Source organism: Mytilus galloprovincialis, chromosome 5, assembly GCF_965363235.1.
Source record: "Mytilus galloprovincialis chromosome 5, xbMytGall1.hap1.1, whole genome shotgun sequence".
Taxonomy (NCBI): domain Eukaryota; kingdom Metazoa; phylum Mollusca; class Bivalvia; order Mytilida; family Mytilidae; genus Mytilus; species Mytilus galloprovincialis.
Genome location: NC_134842.1, coordinates 13,888,528 through 13,913,807, shown reverse-complemented (window position 1 = coordinate 13,913,807; position 25,280 = coordinate 13,888,528). Strand labels below are relative to the sequence as shown.

Genomic DNA, 25,280 nt, shown 5'->3' with positions numbered 1-25,280 from the left:
GATTACAGAACAGTTTTAACAAAATTTAAAGGATTAGATAGTCTGACAAAGAAATTTGGCGAAGATGCATTGAAAAACATTTCTTTCATTTGTCAAAATTGACAAAAAGACTACAGTAGTTTCAACAAAAATTTAAGGATTTGTTTGTCTGACCTGGTTCAGTAACAAAAGGTGTTTGGTTTAATTGTCTATGAAGGCTGTAATACAACTTGCAGTAAATTTCATTTTTGAAAAATTGACCATTTTTTATTCAACATAAATATACAGTTTTCAAGATAATTTAGAAATACAAAAATTGCAGAAAAAAATGAAATTTCAGAGACAATAACTCCAGAACAGGTTGACAGATTTTCATGAAACTTTCAGGGTAGATAGATTTGTTGTGCTGATAAATTTCTATTGACGTTTTTAACTGAGCATCTTAAATCTTTTAGGTATAAACTGCAGTAAACTCCAAAAATCAGTCTAAATAGGTGTTTCAGGATTAATAACTCAAAAATTGGGTTGTTGGAATTTCTCTGACTTTCAGAGGTACATGTTTAATGTTCTATTTTTAGCCATAATGGCCATGCAAGTCATTGATTAACACTTCATAGTAGACATTGTAAAATAGACAAAGTTTGGTTTCAGGGCTGTTTCAGACTAGAAGATTTAAAAAAAAAAGTGTATGTACAACAGATGCAAGATGACGACAACAACTCACATTGACCGACTGGCTAGGTGATCATATATAAAAAAAAAAAAAAAACAACCACAAAATTAACCGGTGGTTATTAAATAGATTGTAGGACAGAAAGTCACAGGACAAAAAGTCACAGGACAAGAAGTCACAATTTAGTTTTGATATTATTTTTCTTTGAACAAGAAAACACTTATTTTAAAAATATTCTTGAAGTTTTATATATGAAGCAACTTTGTAATTAAAATTTGGTTTATGAGCAATTTCCTTAATGTAAAAATGAATATTTGTGATAAAAAGAAAATATTTCAAAATATATTTAAATAATTGTCTAAAAATTATTTGTGACTTTTTGTCCTATCAAATTTGTGACTTCATGTCCTGTGACTTTCTGTCCGTTTACCATTAAATAATGCCACCAGAACTCTATTGCTGGCTGTAGTTCAAAGTACATTTGATTCATCTTGTACCTACTGCAAATTCAGAATTATTACGATGTTTTATTATTGCGAAAAATGCAATAGAATTATAAACGCAATAATTTAAGTTCATATTTTGAAGTTTTTGATATGAATTAAACAGGAATATTCTGAATATCACAAAAATTAAATTCGCATTTTAGTCTTAAATGACAAAACCGCAATAAGAAATGCAGGCGATAATTTCTGAATTTACAGTTCTTTAAATATTTTGCTCTGGCAACACTTTTTGGTCCTTTCCATGATGTCAGTTGTTCAAATTGTGTTTTAGGTTTCGAATTTTCAAATCTTTTGACCTCCAGCTACACTTAACACATTAATTGGTGAAGTGTGCATCTGGTGCAGCAAATTGGTGCTGTTACGGAAATCAATAGAAAAAATGTCAATTTGATTCGACTTTTCTGACAGAGTCTAAAGGACTGGGTAATATCATTTTTCTTGCACCAAAATGAAATATGTCAGGGGTCGAATTTCCATTGTTTAGAACGTTTTTCTCCAATTACAACGTTTTGGTGTGCGCTTTTGAAAATATCACCCAGAATGCATTAGATTCCGAAACGGCAATTTAACATGGTTTTGGATGCTCACATAGAGTTAGCAGTCCTTCACCGATTTTTCCATCACATAAAAATGAGATAAGTAGGACATACTACTCAGAAGGAACAAATCTTTGGTTGTGAATCCTCTAGCTGTTAATAAATAATGGACCAAGATATGATACTAGCTAAATAAATACTCTTTTCAGGGCCGTAACTACCTATGAGGTAGGGGAGGCAGTGCCTCCCCTGAATTTTCTACACCAAAATTTTCTTTTGAAGTAAAACAAATGAAATATTGACAATATGAACAGGAAGAACTTGAATTTAGATTATAAACAACACAAGTTAACAGTTTTAACAGTGTTATCATGATACGTGATATGTCTGTCATTTTTCGGATTTTTGATCGAAAGTAAACCGTTTCAGTATTTTTTTTAATTTTTTTTTTTCGTGTGGCCGTCCGTCTGTTATTCAGTATTGAGGGGGTCAGTATTCGTATGAGAACACATATGAAACTTTGCTTTCGATAATTTTGAATAAAAACTTAACTATTCACATTTATTTTGGGGCTCAATTATTTAAGCATAGGAATTTCCTTTTGTATTGTGAATCTTTTAAGATATCGGAAATTCGTTACCGGCTGAATCAGCTGTTGGATCCTTTTTTTAAGTTTCCCGATCGTACGAGAACATTATGGTCAATGCCTTAGTAGGTAAACACTCCCATTCGTTGTAGCAGGGACTTTCTATACTAAGTATATACTAGACTAGTATAGAAAGTCCCTGTTTGATGTTATAACATGTCTGTTCAGCTTTCAACAATATTGAAATTCAAGATCCTCGATAAAAAAAAATATCTTGTGTTTTATAATCTTGCTTTATATGTTTTTTTAACTTACCAGTTTCTAAAATAATATCTTTAAATACAGAAAATACAGATAATAATTGTTTGCATGAAAATTGCTCCAAGGATCCAGCAAAACTGATCTTTCTTACAGTTAGGAAATCGAAGGAAAACGGGTAATTTTAGCCATATCATTTGAGAAAAAAAAAATCCACGATCACAATGTATTGAATGTTAACAATTATAGGTCAAAGTACAGCCTTCAAGACGGAGCTAGCCTTGGCTCACCCCAAACAGCAATCTCAGCTTGTTCTTGCATAAAAGTTGCTTCCAGGTTCAAGCAATACTGATGTTTCTTAAAGTAAGGAAATCAAAGGGAAACGGGTAATTTTTACCCGATGACTGAGAGAAAAAGATCGGCGGGGGCTGCGCCCTTACCCCTATCAAAGGGGACTCAATCGGCGGTCCTCAAACCCCTGCCTCTCCTGAATTCGAACCCTAGTTACGGTCCTGCTTTTGAAATGATGATATTGGTTATATAATAATTAATGATATTCAATCTATGTATACTCACTTATTGGAAGGAATTGTAAAATATAGTAAACTTGGTGATATCCTTATCCAAGGGGACTTTAATGCTTACACCAACACTATGCCTGACTTTATTGTAAATGATGAAAAAAGTCATTCTAGTAATGATGATGTTTTTTATAAGTTTGATATTAGTTTGCCAAGAAATAATCTTGACAATAAAAGAATAAATAATAGTGGTAAACATTTACTTAATATGTGTAAAGAATCAGGACTTAGGATCCTGAATGGTCGAACCACATGTGATTTATTTGGCAGACCAACCTGTATTACTTATAATGGATGTAGTCTTGTAGACTACTCAATTGTATCAAATGAACTTTTTAATTCTGTGGTTTTTTTCCAAGTACATGAATTTACTGCTTTATCAAACCATTGTCCTATTGTATGTGGTATTTTGTCTAACATTGTCAACAACTGTAATTTTTCTTCAAAACTTGAGGATTTACCTGGTAAATTCATTTGGTCAGATGAAGCTATAGAGCTCTACAAAACAAATATTCAAAGTAAAAATATTAAAGATAAATTTAACAACTTCATACAAAAAGATTTTGGTGAAGTCAACGAAATGGTTGGCGAATTCAATTCAATTTTAATAGAAACAGCTAATATGTCCACAAAATTCATTAAAAGGGGTAAACCTAAAAGAAACAAATCTAATAAAACACAGAAAAAAACATGGTTCTCGGAATCGTGTGAAGATCTGAGGATCTCTGTTAAACACTACGAAAAATTGGTCAACAAATTTCCGTTCAATGCTGAATATAGAAAAACTTTTTATACCTTTCGCTCTCGCTTCAGATGTAGATGTAAATACAAAGAGAAACAGTACAAAGAAAAGATTTGTAATGAGTTGGATAATTGTATAGAATCAAACCCTAAAGTTTTCTGGAAATTGATTAACAAACTAGATCAGTCATCAACTTGTAAAACAAATGAATCATTACCTTATAATTCTTTTAAGGAACACTTTGGGAGGTTTGGCATGCCACAAAACCAGGTTCAACCCACCATTTTTTCCTGTTAAAAATGTCCTGTACCAAGTCAGGAATATGGCTATTGTTATACTATGGTTCGTTTCTGTGTGTGTTACATTTTAACGTTGCGTTGTTTGTTTTCTCTTATTTTTGAGTGTAAATTCACATTGTGATAAGACGTGTCACGGTACTTGTCTATCCCAAATTCACGTATATATATATATATATATTTGGTTTTTATGTTATATTTGTTATTCTCGGGGGATTTTTTCTGATGCTTGGTCCGTTTCTGTGTGTGTTACATTGTAGTGTTGTGTCGTTGTTCTCCTCTTATATTTAATACGTTTTCCTCAGTTTTAGTTTGTTACCCCGATTTTGTTTTTTGTCCATGGATTTATGAGTTTGAACAGCGGTATACTACTGTTGCCTTTATTGAAAAACTAACTCTTGAACACCCCGAAATGAATCGTTTTCAGGAAAATGTCACAAAAATCTTTGAAAGTTTAAAGGCTAAATTACCTTTTAATAATGATATAAATGAGCTTAATGGTGTTATCACACCAAGTGAAGTCGTAAAGGCCATCAAATCACTAAAAAATGGTAAAAGTCCATCCATTGATTTTATATCTAATGAGATGATAAAAAATGGTACCAACTCTACCATGGAATCTCTTGTTAAACTTTTCAATTTTGTTTTTAATGAAGGTATCTTCCCAAAAATATGGAATGAGAGTCTTCTTGTTCCACTTCACAAAAAGGGTAGTAAGGCCGACCCTGGAAATGAGGCCCCTCATGGGGGGGTCCTAGTAATCACATAATCACCATTTTTTGCCAATATAATCACATAATCATTAAATATTTGCTTATCTTTAGTAATCAAATAATCATAAACTAAAAATACAGTCCTAGGTAATCAAATAATCATGAAATATTTGGCTTAATAATCAAATAATCATTAAAAAAACGGCCAAGTAATCACATAATCAAAAACCCCATGAGGGCCCTCGGAAATTACCGAGGGATTTCTATCAGTTCGAACCTTGGAAAAGTGTTTAACAAGATTATACATGCCAGATTATTAAAATTTACACAATGTAACAATTTGATAAGCAAAAACAAAATTGGTTTTATGGAACATAATCGAACAGCTGATCATATTTTTTCATTGAAATCAATTATTGAACAATACAAGACTAAACATAAGAAAGTTTATGCTGCATTTATTGATTTAAAAAAAGCCTTTGATACGGTATGGAGAATTGGATTATTCCATATACTATTAACACATGAAATTCCAAAGAAAATGTTTAACATAGTTTTTTTTCAATGTATACCAAAACAAAGAATAGAATAAAATTTAATGATGGTTTAAGTACATCTTTCATATCTGAAAGAGGTGTCAAACAAGGCGATGTTCTAAGCCCTTTACTATTTAATATTTTTATTAATAATATTGTTGAAAATTTAAAAAACAATAGCACACACCCTGTGCTAATTGGTGATGATAAGATTCATTGTTTGTTATATGCCGATGACTTGGTACTATTGTCAAGTAGTCCAGAAGGACTACAATGTAGTCTTGACACTCTAGCTCAGTTCTGTACAGATTGGAAGCTGGAAGTAAATTCTACAAAATCAAAAGTCCTAATATTCAATTCTAACGGCAAATCATTTGAAAACTTTTTTACTATCAACAAATATTATATTGAGACAGTTGATAAATATTGTTACCTTGGGATAACTTTAAAATGCAATGGCAAATTTAACCTTGCCTCCAATTTATTGATGGAAAAGGCTAGAAAAGCTCTATTCAAAATAAAGAAATCTCTTAGTCTCAACAATTCATGTAGACTTTTAGAAAAACTTTTTGATACAATGGTACTTTCAATTTTATTATATGGAAGTGAAGTTTGGGGTATTGAATCAATTCAAAAAAATACTGAGAATGAACCATATGAAAAGTTTCATATAAAATTTATGAAAGAAATTCTTGGGGTTCACTGTAAAACTTCCAACCATGCATGTCGCAGTGAGCTTGGTAGACTCCCCTTAAAAGCTAAAATTTTGTTGTCTTCCATGAAATTTTTAGATCATTTAATCTCATCTAACAAAATCTTAGCTCATGACATATTTATTCAAACAAGAGAAAACAACCTATGGACAAGTAATATGAAGAAATGTATCCATAATCTGGGTTTCTCATATTTAACATCTTTTAATGTACCTATTACACCTATGCTTGCTCAAATAAAACAACGAATTCATGACCAAATTTTACAAGAACAGAATTCATATATTACAGAATCATCAAAACTGTCATTTTTTCGACATTTTTGTTTTTCAAATAAACGTGCACACTATGTTGACCAATTGAATATGTTGAAAGATAGGGCACCTTTGGCAAAACTAAGGCTAAGTAATTGAAAAAGGTAGATACATGCAAGTTAACAGAGAAGAAAGGTTGTGCAAATTATGTCATAATAAAAATATAGAAGACGAAAAACATTTTATCTTGCACTGCACAAAATATGAATCACAAAGAAATGTTCTTATATCAAAATTGTCCTATTTTAAAAATTATGACAAACAATCCAAAACTGAGGATGAATATATCAAACTATTACTTAATAACAAGTGTAGAAAAACACTTAGATTAATATCATCTTTTATTAATCAATCATTTGAATTAAGGAAAAATGTCCTTATAAATGAGTAATATGAACAATTTGAAGCTATAACATACAATATACTTATGTCAGTAGTCTATTCTTACAAATTAACCTATATATATTGATATTTATAACTGCACATTTCATTGTTCGAAATGTGCCCAATGATTTGTTATGTAGTATTGTTTAATTGCTGCATCATTACTATTAGTATACTAGTTGTAAGGGCCGTTGCCAATTATTGTAATTGAGTTTGTGTCAATAAAATATTTGTATTTATATTTGTATAATTGATATAAAGGGACTCTTGGTTGTGAAGCTTTCAGCTGCTAATATTGGACCATGCAAGATAAGATACCAACTAATACTAGTTTAAAATGATGATATGGTTCAAGTCTTGCTTTTTTCATGACGGCTACTGCTATAAATAGATGTAAAGAACCAACGGAATACACCTATCCAATCTCCTGTCAATCATCAGTTAATTGACCAATCACTTTGACCACTGCTTAATAGCATATTTATCAATAAAAGTATGTGAATGTCCGATTTGTGTATGAAAGGTCAAGGGACGGTCAACACGGCTGGTAACGTAATGGCTGATAATAATGATAATCTTCGTCCAAGAAGAGAACTTGTTGAGGTCAGTTTTAAACAAAAAGTTCCTTTGTTTGAATTTTAAGTATTGAAAGGGAAATTTGAATTCGTTTGTTTAAGAACTATTTAAAGAGTTTTAATACGTACAATATATATGTGTACACCACATAGGCTACCGACGATCACTGCGACAGATGTATACATAAATCGGTGGCGGATCTAGAAATTTTCATAAGAGGGGGCCCACTGAGTGCCTATGGGGGCCGCTCTAGTCATGCTTTAGTGATTCCCTATATGAAAAACCAAATTTTTCTCACAAGAAGGGTGACCCGGGCACCATGAAAACCCCTCTAAATCCGCCTCTGAAAATGGGACCTGTAATCCACATTGACATAACAACTACTAGTGTTTTGATCTCGAGGTTTTGCTATATCAAGTCACTTAATTGATTGTGATGTACATGACTTGTAAGCAAACATTGAATTTTAAGGCGATATCAAAGAGAATTCTTATGTCGTCTGATTGTCAATTGTTGATGACGCATGAAAAAAACAAAAAAAAAACCATGACCATATATATCGATTACTACAGCATTGTCGGTGCGTCAGTCCGTCACTATCTTTGTATACCTATAATCATGTTGGACATATTTTTTTTTGTTGTTGTTGAATTTCAAATCATTCGGTATCAGTTTTTGAACTTTAGTAATTCGGAGTAATTTAACTATGAATGGATTACATGCATGGTTTGTCTCTGTAACTCCTATTACAGTTCATTGGACATGACCTTTTTATTTTTATACGACCGCAAAAATTGAAAATGTTTTGGTCGTATATTGGTATGATGTTGGCGTCGTCGTCTGCGTCGTCGTCGTCGTCGTCCGAATACTTTTAGTTTTCGCACTCTAACTTTAGTAAAAGTGAATAGAAATCTATGAAATTTTAGCACAAGGTTTATGACCACAAAAGGAAGGTTGTGATTCATTTTGGGAGTTTTGGTCCCAATATTTTAGGAATTAGGGGCAAAAAAGGGCCCAAATAAGCATTTTCTTGGTTTTCGCACTATAACTTAAGTTTAAGTAAATAGAAATCTATGAAATTTTAACACAAGGTTTATGACCACAAAAGGAAGGTTGGAATTGATTTTGGGATGTTTGGTTCCAACAGTTTAGGAATTAGAGGCCAAAAAAGGGCCCAAATAAGCATTATTCTTGGTTTTCGCACAATAACTTTAGTATAAGTAAATAGAAATCAATGAAATGTAAACACAAGGTTTATGACCACAAAAGGAAGGTTGGGATTGATTTTGAGAGTTGAGGTCCCAGCAGTTTAGGAATAACGGACCAAAAAGGGGCCAAATAAGCATTATTCTTGGTTTTCGCACCATAACTTTAGTATAGGTAAATAGAAATCTATGAAATTTAAACACAAGGTTTATGACCATAAAAGGAAGGTTGGGTTTGATTTTGGGAGTTTTGGTCCCAACAGTTTAGGAATAAGGGCCCAAAGGGTCCAAAATTGAACTTTGTTTGATTTCATCAAAAATTGAATAATTGGGGTTCTTTGATATACCGAATCTAACTGTGTATGTAGATTCTTAAGTTTTGGTCCCGTTTTCAAATTGTTCTACATTAAGGTCCTAAGGGTCCAAAATTAAACTTAGTTTGATTTTAACAAAAATTGAATCCTTGGGGTTCTTTGATATGCTGAATATAAAAATGTACTTAGATTTTTTATTATTGGTCCAGTTTTCAAGTTGGTCCAAATCGGGGTCCAAAATTAAACTTTGTTTGATTTCTTCAAAAATTGAATAATTGGGGTTCTTTGATATGCCAAATCTAACTGTATGTAGATTCTTAATTTTTGGTCCCGTTTTCAAATTGGTCTACATTAAAGTCCAAAGGATCCAAAATTAAACCAAGTTTGATTTTAATAAAAAATGAATTCTTGGGCTTTTTTGATATGCTGAATCTAAACATGTACTTAGATTTTTGATTATGGACCCAGTTTTCAAGTTGGTTCAAATCAGGATCCAAAATTATTATATTAAGTATTGTGCAATAGCAAGAAATTTTCAATTGCACAGTATTCAGCAATAGCAAGAAATCTTCAATTGCACAGTATTGTGCAATAGCAAGAAATTTTCAATTGCACAGTATTGCACAATATCAAGAAATCTTCAATTGCACAGTATTGTGCAATAGCAAATATTTTCAATTGCACAGTATTGCGCAATAGCAAATATTTTCAATTGCACAGTATTGCGCAATAGCAAGAAATATCTAATTGCACAATATTATGAAATAGCAAGAAATTTTCAATTGGAGTTATCTTTCTTTGTTCAGAATAGTAGTTGAATCAACTTAAATCATTGTTTTATACAATATACAATGTATATTCACTTTTACTACCAACCAATCTTTACCATTCAGTGATAACAAGCACTTTATTTTACATTTTAATATTTTATGATGTATTTAAGAGTAGTTATTGTTGCAAACTCCATTAGAAATTTGAATTGATATCAGTTTTGGAAAAAGGGAAAGGGGGATGTGAAAAAAAATTTGGGGGGGGGGGTAAATTTTTCTCATTTCAGATTTCATCAATAAAAAGAAAATTTCTTCAAACATTTTTTTGAGAGGATTCATATTCAACAGGATAGTGAATTGCTCTAAGGCAAAAAAAATAATTTTTAAGTTCATTAGACAACATTCATTCTGTGTCAGAAACCTGTGCTGTGTCAACTATTTAATTTTAGATTTAAATAAGTTTGAAGAAGAAATCTTTAATTGATTTGTAAAATCTTGACATTTGTTTTGTGTAAAAAACCCATATAATGTCAAAAATTTGATCACAATCCAAATTCAGAGCTTTATCACGCTTGAATGTTTTGTTCATACTTGCCCCAACTGTTCAGGGTTCGACCTCTGCGGTCGTATAAAGCTGCGCCCTGCGGAGCACCTGGTTCAAATGATGTAGGAGTAACTTTTAGTTACATAATCGTCAAAAGCAACAATGTTATAACCAATACCGAAAATTAATAATATTTATATTTTGCAGGTTTTACGGAGAATTGACAAATCATTGAATTTTGAAGATGCTCATTTAGAATTGTTATCAAATGAACTCACAGACAGTCTTATTTTGTTTTTGAAAAAACATTTTTGGCCAGATGAACCTTTATGGAAATCTTTAGGACTTCAAATAGACGAGGTAGTGACTGAAAGGTTTGCATCCCGTTTGAAAGATAACTTATCTATTTTGTTGGTGTCGAACACATCGGGAGAAATCATTGGATGTAGGACAATGTTTCTAGAAACATTAAACGAAGCAGCAGACGACACGGGAATACAGCAGATCAAAAATGAAAAATTGAAAAAAGTGCGTACATTTCTTGGCCATAAATGGAGAGAAAGTGACGTATTTCAGCATTTTGGAGTTACACGAGCAATGCATTTTCTAGCTTTGGCAACTCATAAAAATTACAGGGGGCGTGGAATAGCTTCGAAATTAATGAAGGCTTCACTTGAATTTTGTAGAGAACTAGGATTTACTCCAGTGTGTATTGTCGGTGAATGTACTTCAAACATTTCACAAAAAATCTTTGAGAAATTTGATTTTGAAAATTTATACACAGTGAGATATGATGAATATAAAGTTAACGACGAACTTGTTTTCACGAACACAGGTGACAGCAAAACAGCCAAGTTTTATGTAAAACAGTTGTGAAAAATATTTTTGCCATTAAATTTTATAACCTCATACGTTTATCACATTCTTCTCATTGTCTTTTTATCAAAAGTTATATGATCCAACATTCGGCCTTAGCAAAAGCAATCTGTCGCCGCAATATATATATCTTTATTATATACTTCGTAGTAAATACAGAATAACTGTATGTGTAATACAATCATTGTCAAGCGTGCTGTATCAGCCACCCGTGATGATATCGATATCAGCACGGTTGCAAAAGCTTTATCACACCTTTAATCTGTATGACGTACGTCTCGGGTTGATACGGATGTGATATTGAAAACGCCATATGATATTCTCTATATATAACACGTCATATATATAGCGTTTTTGCGCTAAGGCGGCATAAAGCTTACATCAATCAATCAACATATCAATCAACAGCAATCTGTTTTAAATTAAAGAAAAGAAGACAGTGTGACAAGATCAAAATAGGCAAAAAAATAGATAAAATGCGTTGTTATATAAAAACATATCGTTTCCTGACCTTGAATTCATTGAATAGAACACTAAACTAAAATGATATCAAATTAAAACGTTTTAGTGAGCGTTTCCCGCTGTATTGTTTATGAATGTCAATGTTAAGACGATGTGAGATATATGCACAACAAAACGACGACAATTACTTCAACTAAGAGTCAAAATAAAAATATAGGTCAACATAAAATGGTTTTCAACAATTAATGGGTGTCTGTCTATACAATTTCGCCCTGATATATGTAATAACATGTCATGATTTTAATTATCCCTTGTATGTCTCCGATAGCCAACGATTACGATCCAGTCCTCTCCTCTCCGTGAGCCTTGACCAGCGAAGATGTGTATGTGTATAGAAGTTTTTTTTTAAATAGAATTTTGTAATTCTATTCTATAACCCATAAAGGACATTATTTCACAACAACAATATGCACAATGTATACAAAATGTAAATGTGAAAAATGCCCATGTCTACAAATGGTAAATGAATTCAACAGAGACAGTCAAAGATCAGCAAAGTTACCCAATTTTATAAATGCAATATTGTAAATGAATTATTTGATGCTTGATACAACAAATGTTTATACTAGTAGTTACCGAGGATTATCATTGTCTTACCAATAAGTTGATAAATACCACGGTTTGGTGGGTGACACTAGTTGATTGGAACTCGGCTTAACCTACCGGCGATCCTGAGACCATCCACAGTATTAAGTTGACTGCATGTTCACGAATATAGTATACTAGCTGCGACGATTAAAGTTGTCAACACCAAGGAAACTGCTAACAATTTACTGAACGAGAACCGAAATTCACTCTCGTGTTTTTTGGTTGGGTGTTGTTTGCGAATCTTCCAGTACTAGTTACTTTGCAGCTGAAAGTTTGTCCCGCCTACAAGAAAGGGATGTGGTATATATGATTTAGTCTTGGTAAGATTAGGATCTGACTACAAATCTCTATAATAATTCGTCAATTTTGCTTATATCACCTTGGATATTTGCTTTTTAATCTTAAGTAAACCCAAGTTTCAGCTCCAAACAGACATTATTCTTTAAAGAAGGGAAGGATGTGCTCAAAAGAGTTTCGGCTAAAATTTGATAAAGTCACCCCCCCCCCTTTAAAAAAAACAAAAAAAAAAACGCCTAAATGAAAAGGTTTTTTTTCTTACTTCAGATGATTGCGCGCGGAAAACCAGAATGAACATCATTTTGTTTTTTTGAACAAAAAGCATTACTAGAAGTCGAAAGGTAAAATTAATAATACAAATTTGAAATGACGAATTTCAATAGTATGTGCTCATACATTATGTCGATTACAGTACATTAAGGTAATTGAATTTATGCATATGCACAAAGCTACAGATAAAAAATAACGGAAGCAGATGTAATATATACCTAACAAAGTTGAAAACAACTTAAATATGGCTGAAAATAATATACGACCAAGACATGAATTAGAAAATGTGAGTAAAATCCGAGATAAGAGAAATGGGAACACAACTCAGAACTTTCGGTTTTCGCTATTGTGTGCAAATTTGACCAATTTTAAAATAGTAATCAACATGACACTAACGACCAGTATAACGTATGACATCGAAGATATCGATGACAACTATTGACACCGACATACAGTATAACTTTTGACATCGACATAAACTACAACTAATGACACCGACAGACTGTATAACTTATGACACTGACAAACACTACAACTAATGAAACAGACGACCAGTGTAACATTTGACAACGGCATACACTACAACCAATTACATCGACGTAAACTTTAAGTTATGACATCGACATACTTAAGAAATAATTCATGGAAGCCGCCCAGGCCATGTGTAAATTTACAACAAATCTATGGCTTCCATGAATTATTTCGATTCTAATAGGACAAATACGATCATTAAAAAACTGAAGCGATGATGGGTATACCGTGTGTATTGCTGTTCTATTTTACCCACTGTTCGGTAAAACAAATCTAATAAACCTGCATGAATGATTTCTTAACTAACCGCTAGAAAAAAATTGTGATTACTTTTTTTACTTCTCAGTAAACCCAACATTTGCAATTTTAAATTTACATTTTTTTATCGTAAGCTACCGTCAAATTCACTGTTGACATGTTGTAACCAAGGAGCCGCCATGTTGACTTGCTGAAATCAGTAAATGTGCGAATAATGCAATAGAACAGAAAACAAGCAACACCTACCTCAATACTTTATTTTAATGCAATTGTATCCGAGTTTAGAAGGTAAACGCAATAGAAAAACCTTCAGCTTTCACGTTTTCATTCGTATGACGTCATGTTTTGAAATGACGTTAATGCGCCAAAATCCTTACTGGAATTTCGCGGAATTTTAATTTATTTTGTTTTTGTCTATTTTTCCGTTTTCTAATGTGTAAATTCTTTTTGTTATGCGTCAGTACGGGGCGCCGAATGGGACTCTTATGTGGTTTTGTACAAAATTCAATTCTGTCATAACAAAATCATTTTTGTCTTACAAAACTATGTGATACAGACTTGTTTTATGAGAACTTCAATTTTGTGATGACAAAATTCATTTTTGTAGACAAAAGTCATTTTTGTCATGACAAAAGTCAATTTTGTCAAAAAGGTATGCAAATATAAACTTATTTGCATACAAAATTGACTTTTGTTACCTGATATGGAAATTAAAAAACAAAAGTCAATTGTGTGAGACAAAATTGACTTTTGTGAGACAAAATTGACTTTTGCGAGACAAAATTGACTTTTGTGAGACAAAAGTCAATTTTGTATGCAAATTTGTTTAGTTTGGATTCTGTGAACTAATTTGCATACAAAATCGACTTTTGTGAGACAAAATCGACTTTTGTGAGACAAAATTGACTTTTGTGAGACAAAATTGACTTTTGTGAGACAAAATTGACAAAATTGAATTTGTGTCTCACAAAATTGAGTTTTGTCTCACAAAAGTCAATTTTGTCTCACAAAAGTCAATTTTGTGACGACAAAATTGACATTTGTGATGACAAAATTGACATTTGTGAGACAAAATTGACTTTTGAGAGACAAAATTGACTTTTGAGAGACATAATTGACTTTTGTGAGACAAAATTGACTTTTGTGAGACAAAATTGACTTTTGTGAGACAAAACTCAATTTTGTGAAACAAAATTCAATTTTATGAGACAAAATTCAATTTTGTCAATTTTGTCTCACAAAAGTCAATTTTGTCTCACAAATGTCATTTTGTGTCACAAAAGTCGATTTTGTATGCAAATTAGTTCACAGAATCCAAACTAAACAAATTTGCATACAAAATTGACTTTTGTGAGACAAAACTCAATTTTGTGAGACAAAATTCAATTTTGTCAATTTTGTCTCACAAAAGTCAATTTTGTCTCACAAATGTCAATTTTGTCTCACAAAAGTCAATTTTGTCTCACAAAAGTCGATTTTGTATGTAAATTAGTTCACAGAATCCAAACTAAACAAATTTGCATACTAAATTGACTTTTGTCGCCCAATTTTCAAATTAGGTAACAAAAGTAAAGTCTGTTACAAAAATGAATTTTGTCATGACAAAAGTAACTTTTGTCCACTGAAAGATAATTTTGTATGCCAAAATTTTAAATTTGTAGTATGCTACAAATTTTGTTAAACTGAACTCATTTTTGTTGAACAAAACTCACTCTTGTCCGTACAAAATTGAATTTCGAGTACAAATCACAAGAGTCCCATTCGGCGCCCCGTAGTCAGAATCAGAATAAATGTTCTGTAGGGTTTTATTCAATTGTAATTGTTAACACAGCGAAATCCACAACCGTTTACACATTGGTTACGATACATGTGAATTTACGTGGGAGGCATATTTAAACAGCCATTTGTGTACATCTTGGAGTCTGCCCTTGTGTTACCCCTGCGACAGATGTATACAGAAATCAGTGGCGGATCTAGAAATTTTCATAAGAGGGGGGCCCACTGAGTGCCTATGGGGGCCGCTCTAGTCATGCTTTAGTGATTCCCTATATGAACAACCAAATTTTTCTCACAAAAAGGGTGTCCCGGGCACCCTGAAAAACCCTCTAAATCCGCCTCTGAAAATATGACCTGTAGTCCACATTGACATAACAACTACTAGTGTTTTGATCTCGAGCTTTTGCTATATCAAGTCACTTAATTGATTGTGATGTACATGACTTGTAAGCAAACATTGAATTTTAAGGCGATATCAAAGAGAATTCTTATGTCGTCTGATTGTCAATTGTTGATGACGCATGAAATAAAACGATGACCATATCGATTACTACAACATTGTCGGTCCGTCCGTCCGCCCGTCCGTCACTATCTTTGTATACCTATAATCATGTTGGACATATTTGTTTTTGTTGTTGTTGAATTTCAAATAATTCAGATTTTGAACTTTGGTAATTCGGAGAAATTTTACTATGAATGGATTACATGCATGGTTTGTCTCTGTAACTCCTATTACAGTTCATTGGACATGACCTTTTTATTTTTGAAATTATGTAGGAGTAGATTTTACCTTCATTTTAAATTACTAACATAATCGTCAAAAGCAACAATGTTATAACCAATATCATAAATTAATGATAGTTATATTTTGCAGGTTTTACGGAGAATCGACAAATCATTGAATTTTGAAGATGCTCATTTAGAATTGTTATCAAATGAGCTCACAGACAGTCTTATTTTGTTTTTGAAAGAACATTTTTGGCCAGATGAACCTTTATGGAAATCTTTAGGACTTCAAATAGACGAGATAGTTACTGAAAGGTTTGCATCCCGTTTGAAAGATAACTTATCTATTTTGTTGGTGTCGAACACATCGGGAGAAATCATCGGATGTAGTACAATGTTTCTAGAAACATTAAACGAAGCAGCAGACGACACGGGAATACAGCAGATCAAAAATGAAAAATTGAAAAAAGTGCGTACATTTCTTGACCATAAATGGAGAGAAAGTGACGTATTTCAGCATTTTGGAGTTACACGAGCAATGCATTTTCTAGCTTTGGCAACTCATAAAAATTACAGGGGGCGTGGAAAAGCTTCGAAATTAATGAAGGCTTCACTCGAATTTTGTAGAGAACTAGGATTTACTCCAGTGTGTATTGTCGGTGAATGTACTTCAAACATTTCACAAAAAATCTATGAGAAATTTGATTTTGAAAATTTATACACAGTGAGATATGATGAATATAAAGTTAACGACGAACTTGTTTTCACGAACACAGGTGACAGCAAAACAGCCAAGTTTTATGTAAAACAGTTGTGAAAAATATTTTTGCCATTAAATTTTATAACCTCATTGTACTACGTTTATCACATTCTTCTGATTGCCTTTTTATACGACCGTAAAAATTGAAATATTTTTGGTCGTATATTGGTATCACGTTTGCGTCGTCGTCGTCCGACTACTTTTGGTTTTAGCACTATAACTTTAGTTTAAGTAAATAGAAATCTATGAAATTTAAACACAAGGTTAATGACCAAAAAAGGAAGGTTGGGATTGATTTTGGAAGTTTTGGTCCCAACACTTTAGGAATTAGGGGCCAAAAAGGGCCCAAATAAGCATTTTCTTGGTTTTCGCACTATAACTTTAGTTTAAGTAAATAGAAATCTATGACATTTTGACACAAGGTTTATGACCACAAAAGGAAGGTTGGGATTGATTTTGGGAGTTTTGGTTCCAATTGTTTAGGAATTAGGGGCCAAAAAGGACCCAAATAAGCATTATTCTTGGTTTTCTCACAATAACTTTAGTATAAGTAAATAGAAATCAATGAAATTTAAATACAAGGTTAACTTTATGAACTCAAAAGGAAGGTTGGGATTGATTTTGGGAGTTGGGATCCCAACAGTTTAGGAATTGGGGGTCAAAAAAGGGCCCAAATAAGCATTTTTCTTGGTTTTCGCACCATAACTATAGTATAAGTACATAGAAATCTATGAAATTTAAACACAAGGTTTATGACCATAAAAGGAAGGTTGGGATTGATTTTGAGAGTTTTGGTCCCAACAGTTTAGGAATAATGGGCCCAAAGGGTCCAAAATTAAACTTTGTTTGATTTCATCAAAAATTGAATAATTGGGGTTCTTCGATATGCCGAATCTAACTGTGTATGTAGATTCTTAATTTTTGGTCCCGTTTTTAAATTGGTTTACAAAGGTCCAAAGGGTCCAAAATTAAACTTAGTTTGATTTTAACAAAAAATGAATCCTTGGGGTTCTTTGATATGCTGAATCTAAAAATGTACTTAGATTTTTGATTATTGGCTCAGTTTTCAAGTTGGTCCAAATCGGGGTCCAAAATTAAACTTTGTTTGATTTCATCAAAAATTGAATAATTGGGGTTCTTTAATATGCCAAATCTAACTGTGTATGTAGATTCTTAATTTTTGTTCCCGTTTTCAAATTGGTCTACATTAAAGTCCAAAGGGTCCAAAATTAAACTAAGTTTGATTTTAACAAAAAAATGAATTCTTGGGCTTCTTTGATATGCTGAATCTAAACATGTACTTAGATTTTTGATTATGGGCCCAGTTTTCAAGTTGGTCTAAATCAGGATCCAAAATTATTATATTAAGTATTGTTCAATAGCAAGAATTTTTCAATTGCACAGTATTCAGCAATAGCAAGAAATCTTCAATTGCACAGTATTGTGCAATAGCAAGAAATTTTCAATTGCACAGTATTGCGCCATAGCAAGAAATCTTTAATTGCACAGTATTGTGCAATAGCAAGTATTTTCAATAGCACAGTATTGCGCAATAGCAAGAAATATCTAATTGCACAATATTGCGCAATAGCAAGAAATTTTCAATTGGAGTTATCTTTTTTTGTCCAGAATAGTAGTTGAACTGTTGAATCAACTTAAATCATTGTTTTGTACAATATACAATGTATATTCACTTTTACTACCATCTTTACCATTCAGTGATAACAAGCACTTTTTTTACATTTTAATATTTTATGATGTATTTAAATGAGTAGTTATTGTTGCAAACTCCATTAGTAATTTGAATTGAGATCAGTTTTGGAATAAGGGAAAGGGGGTGTGAAAAAATAATTGGTGGGGGGGGGGGATCAATTTTTCTCATTTCAGATTTCATAAATAAAAAGAAAATTTCTTCAAACATTTTTTTGAGAGGATTAATATTCAACAGCATAGTGAATTGCTCAAAGGCAAAAAACACAATTTTAAGTTGATTAGACCACATTCATTCTGTGTCAGAAACCTATGCTGTGTCAACTATTTAATCACAACCCAAATTTAGAGCTGAATCAAGCTTGAATGTTGTGTCCATACTTGCCCCAAGCGTTCAGGGTTCAACCTCTGCGGTCGTATAAAGCTGCGCCCTGCGAAGCATCTGGTTATCAAAAGTAATATGATCCAACATTCGGCCTTAGCAAGAGCAATCTGTCGCCGCAATATATACAACTCGTCTTAACATCAACCCAACAATGTTAGATCTGTTAATTTGCTTTCGCAAATTTTTTGTTCTTCCCTATATATAATTTTCTATATATATATAGCATTTTTGCGCTAAGGCGGCGTAAAGCAAACATCAATCAATCAATCAACAGCCATCTGTTTTAAATTAGAGAAAAAGAGACAGTGTGACAAGATCAAAATAAGCAAAAAAATAGATAAAATGCGTTATGTTATATAAAAACATATTGTTTCCTGACATTGAATTCATTGAATAGAACACTAAACTAAAATGATATCAAATAAAAACGTTTTAGTGCGCGTTTCCCTGTACTGTTTATGAATGTCGAGGTTAAGACGATGGGGATATATACACAACAAAACGACGACACAAAGAGTCAAAATAAAATTATAGGTCAACATAAAATGGTTTTCAACAATTAATGGGTGTCTGTCTATACAATTTCGCCCTGATATATGTAATAACATGTCATGATTTTAATTATCCTTTGTATGTCTCATCTTCGAAATCCAACGATTACGATCCAGTCCTCTCCTCTCCCTGATCCTTGACCAGCGAAGATGTGTATGTGTATAGAAGTATTTTTTTTAAATATAATTTTATAATTCTATTCTCAGTCGGAAACCCGGTTGAAATAGAACAAAACAATCGAAGCTCTTTAGTTTTAAACATATTTTTTTTTATAGTGGATTGGGAAAAAGTTCTGAAACTTATATTAATCCCTTTCCACTTTGTGGGTGCGAGTGCTGCCTTGTAGCGGCATTAGCCTACTCTTTTTCGAAATCTACAAGGGTGTCTTTAACGTGCAAGAGATATGGCTCTCTCTTAACACGGGTCAGCCATTTATCGTCCCCTTCCGACGGACTATCATCGAAGCTCTTTGTTAGAGAAGGCGATAAATGCTTACTGTAATGTTTACTATAGTGACAAAATTTTTTAAAGTTAATAGAAACAAACAAAATTACAATTTTCTTCTCAATTACGAAGTGTTTTATTTTAAAAACACCATTTGCATAAGTTTTAAATTTATCTAGTACATAGTTAAGCAGAACAATTAGCTATCACGACATGGGTATCTTTCAAGTTGGATGTAGAAAATGCATAACCTCCGATTTTTTTTTTTAAAATTACCACGGACGGAAAACATATCAATCTATTAGTTCAGTAATTTTCGTGTCTGCCCTTCCATTATGTGACTCAAGAAAAAAAAATCCAAAAAAATGGGTAACAATTGTATCGAAAAGAGAAAATTGAGTGCGCCTTTTTATGTTAGGGCGTGTTTGAGTTGAATATTTTGTCTTGATATCGTACAAAGCAAGAATATTTTGTACATCGTCTCGCTTCAGATTCTATTATTCTTATATATCAAAGCTACAGGTTGACTTTATAACATAAAAAAATCACAGTACGAAAAGATAAAATATATGGGTCAAGTGAAATACCTATCTAATGAATCACAAAAACAGAGTAGGTGTGTTCGAATATTTTTTTTTTTTAAAGTACTTGACGACAGTCTTTCAAGTTGGTTGATGAAAATGCATATCTTCGAAAAATTATATTTTTTTTTTGTGTGTGATAACTAAGGTTTATAGCCTTCAACCACTAAAAAAATCTAGTCTTCCCTTCCACGAAATATTTAATAGGATTTTTTTTTTAAATGTTTATGAATTTTCGAAAATTCCACCTGACAACCGATCAGACAATAGTTTTAAGTTAAATCAATGCAGACAAGATCATTTATTGATGCTCATTAGCTAGTTGATACATTTGTCTTTTAAAATACAAGTGACATAAAAGGATCGTAATGGTGCAATGTGGATAAATTTATCGGTTTCCAAGAGAAAAATTGACAGCGCGTCATCCCCACAATGGCTTCCATTTCTACGATTGTGAAAATGAACTGGCGTAATGGGGAGATAATTTTGACGAAGTAGAATCCTGACTGTTCTATAACCCATAAAGGACATAATTTCACAACAACAATATGCACAATTTATACAAAATGTAAATTTGAAGAATGCCCCTGTCTACAAATGGTAAATGAATTCAACAGAGACAGTCAAAGATCAGCAAAGTTAACCCAATTTTATAAATGCAATACTGTAAAGGAATTATTTGATGCTTGATACAACAAATGTTTATACTAGTAGTTACCGAGGATTATCATTGTCTTACCAATAAGTTGATAAATACCACGGTTTGGTGGGTGACACTAGTTGATTGGAACTCGGCTTAACCTACCGGCGATCCTGAGACCATCCACAGTATTAAGTTGACTGCATGTTCACGAATATAGTATACTAGCTGCGACGATTAAAGTTGTCAACACCAAGGAAACTGCTAACAATTTACTGCACGAGAACCGAAATTCACTCTCGTGTTTTTATGGTTGGGTGTTGTTTGCGAATCTTCCAGCAGTTACTTCGCCGCTGAAAGTTTGTCCCGCCTACAAGAAAGGGATGTGGTATATATGATTAAGTCTTGGTAAGATTAGGATCTGACTAAAAATCGCTAAAATAATTCGTCCATTTTGCTTATGTCACCTTGGATATTTGTTTATTAATCTTAGGTAAACCCAAGTTACAGCTCCAAACAGACATTATTCTTTAAAGAAGGAAAGAATGCGCTCAAGAGAGTTCCGGCTAAAATTTTATGTTATTTTGAACAAAAAGCATTACTAGTAGTTCTCAACTCACTGAAAGGTAAAATTAATAATACAAATTTGAAATAACGAATTTAAATATGTGCACATAAATTATGTCGATTACAGTAAAATGATATCTAAAATATTTAGATCCATGATTGAACTTATTCATATGCACAAAGCTGCAGATAATAAATACCGAAAGCAGATGTAATATATACATGAAAAAGTTGTAAACAACTTAAATATGGCTGAAAATAACATACGACCAAGACATGAGTTAAAACATGTGAGTAAAATCCGAAATAAAGAAACGGCAACATAACTGAATAAACTGTCTATTGTGTGTTAATTTGACCTATTTTTACTAGTAATCAACATGCCATTGGTTATATCCATTCAGCTGGCTGACTAACATTGGAAACACTTGTTTCCGTTGCTTACCATATTACTCGAAAATTAGAGTTATCATTCATTTATTTTTTTTAATGCTGGCTTGTAAAAGACATCGACATACATTATAAACAATAACAACAACGGTCTGTTTAACTTATGACACCGACATACATTTCAACTAATTACACCAACGGTCAATATAACGTATGTATATAACTGATGGCATTGACAAACATTACACCAGTTACACCGACGGACATTATAACTTATGACATTAACGAACGTTACAACCAATTACACTGACGGACATTATCACTTATGACATTGACGAACATTACAACCAATGACACTGACGGACATTTAACTTATGACATCAACATCCATTACAACCAATTACACCGACGGACAGTATAACTTATGAGATCGATAAACACTACAACCAATTACACTGACAGACAGTTTAACTTGTGACATCGACAAAAATACTACGACAAATGACACCGACAGACAGTATAACTTATGACATCGATAAACACTACAACCAATGACACCGACGGACAGTATAACTTATGACATTGACATATATTACAACCAATTACACCGACGGACATTATGACTTATTACACCGACATACACTACAACCAATTACACCGACGGACAGTATAACTTATGACACCGACGGACAGTATAACTTATGACATTGACATATATTACAACCAATTACACCGACGGACATTATGACTTATTACACCGACATACACTACAACCAATTACACCGACGGACAGTATAACTTATGACATTGACATACACTACAACCAATGACATCGACAGACAGTATAACTTATGACATCGACAGGCACTACAACCGGTGACACCAACGGTCAGTATAACTTATAACATCGACATACACTACAACCAATGACACCGACGGACAGTATAACTTATGATATCGACACACTACAACCAATGACACCGACGGACAGTATAACTTATGTCATCGATAAACACAACAACCAATGACACCGACATACACTACAACTAATGACATCGACAGACAGTACAACTTATGACATTGACATACACTACAACCAATGACACCGACATACAGTATAACGTATGTCATCGACATACACTACAACCAATGACATCGACAGACAGTATAACTTATGACATTGACATACACTACAACCAATGACACCGACAGACAGTATAACTTATGACATTGACATACACTACAACCAATTACACCGACGGACAGTATAACTTATGACATTGACATATATTACAACCAATTACACCGACGGACATTATGACTTATTACACCGACATACACTACAACCAATTACACCGACGGACAGTATAACTTATGACATTGACATACATTACAACCCATTACACCCACCGACAGACAGTATAACTTATGACACCGACATACACTTCAACAATTTACACCAACGGTCAGTATAACTTATGACATCGACATACACTACAACCAATGACACCGACGGACAGTATAAATTATGACATCGACACACTACAACCAATTACACCGACGGACAGTATAACTTATGTCATCGATAAACACTACAACCAATGACAACGACAGACAGTATAACTTATGTCATCGAGAAACAGTATAACCAATGACATCGACAGACAGTATAACGTATGACATCGACATACACTACAACCAATGACATCGACAGACAGTATAACGTATGACATCGACATACACTACAACTAATAACACCGACGGACAGTATAACGTATGACATCGACATACACTACAACCAATTACACCGACGGACAGTATAACTTATGTCATCGATAAACACTACAACCAATGACAACGACAGACAGTATAACTTATGTCATCGAGAAACAGTATAACCAATGACATCGACAGACAGTATAACGTATGACATCGACATACACTACAACCAATGACATCGACAGACAGTATAACGTATGACATCGACATACACTACAACCAATGACATCGACAGACAGTATAACGTATGACATCGACATACACTACAACTAATAACACCGACGGACAGTATAACGTATGACATCGACATACACTACAACCAATGACACCGACGGACAGTAAAACTTATGTCATCGACAAACACTACAACCAATGACACCGACAGACAGTTTAACTTATGACATCGACATGCAATAAAACCAATTACACCGACAGACAGTATAACTTATGACATCGATAAACACTACAACCAATTACACCGACAGACAGTATAACTTATGACATCGATAAACACTACAACCAATTACACCGACGGACAGTATAACTTATGACCTTGTCACCTATAATACAACCAATGACACCTACATACATTAAAACTTATGATATCGACACTTACATACATTACAACTAATGGAATCCACAAACATTGTAACTTAAACTCTCACGGACAGTATAACTGATGGCATTCACGTGTATTTTGACTAATGGCACTCGCGTGCATTGTAATCAACGTCACTCACGTACATAACCTCTGACATCTTACATTCAGGAACATTTCCAACTAATGACACAAACAAACATTACAATTAAAGACACTAACGAACATTACAACTAAAAGACACTAACGAAGATTATAACTAAAAGACACTAACGAAAATTATAACCAAAGACACTAACGAACATTACAACTAAAAGACACTAACGAAAAGTGTAACCAAAGACACTAACGAACATCACAACTAAAAGACACTAACGAAAACTATAACCAAAGACACTAACGAACATTACAACTAAAAGACACTAACGAAAATTATAACCAAAGACACTAACGAACATTACAACTAAAAGACACTAACGAAAATTATAACCAAAGACACTAAAGAAAATTACAACTAAAAGACACTAACGAAAATTATAACCAAAGACACTAACGAACATTACAACTAAAAGACACCTTACGAAAATTGCAACTAAAAGCACTCACGGGCATTATAACTAAAAATACTCGGGGGCATTACAATTCATTGCACTCATGGACATAACAACTCATAACACTATCAGACATTACAACTAATGGCATCCGCGAGCATTGTAACTAAAAGCACTATTGACACTCACGTGCATTATAACTAACGGCACTGAATTTTCGGCGCTCCCTTGAGACCATTTGCGAGTATGGTCT

At 32.9% G+C, this 25,280-nt stretch overlaps 2 long non-coding RNA genes across 2 annotated transcripts; both read left to right on the top strand.

Moving 5' to 3' along the window:
* The first annotated feature begins 6,537 nt into the window (after window positions 1-6,537).
* LOC143075205 (uncharacterized) lies at window positions 6,538-11,135 on the top strand. The gene is made up of 2 exons (XR_012978252.1): window positions 6,538-7,420; window positions 10,434-11,135. It is a non-coding gene; the product is annotated as an uncharacterized LOC143075205 (long non-coding RNA).
* A 2,455-nt stretch (window positions 11,136-13,590) lies between these two features.
* Window positions 13,591-16,925, top strand: LOC143075206 (uncharacterized). Its single transcript, XR_012978253.1, has 2 exons — window positions 13,591-13,856; window positions 16,219-16,925. It is a non-coding gene; the product is annotated as an uncharacterized LOC143075206 (long non-coding RNA).
* The last annotated feature ends 8,355 nt before the right edge of the window (window positions 16,926-25,280 follow it).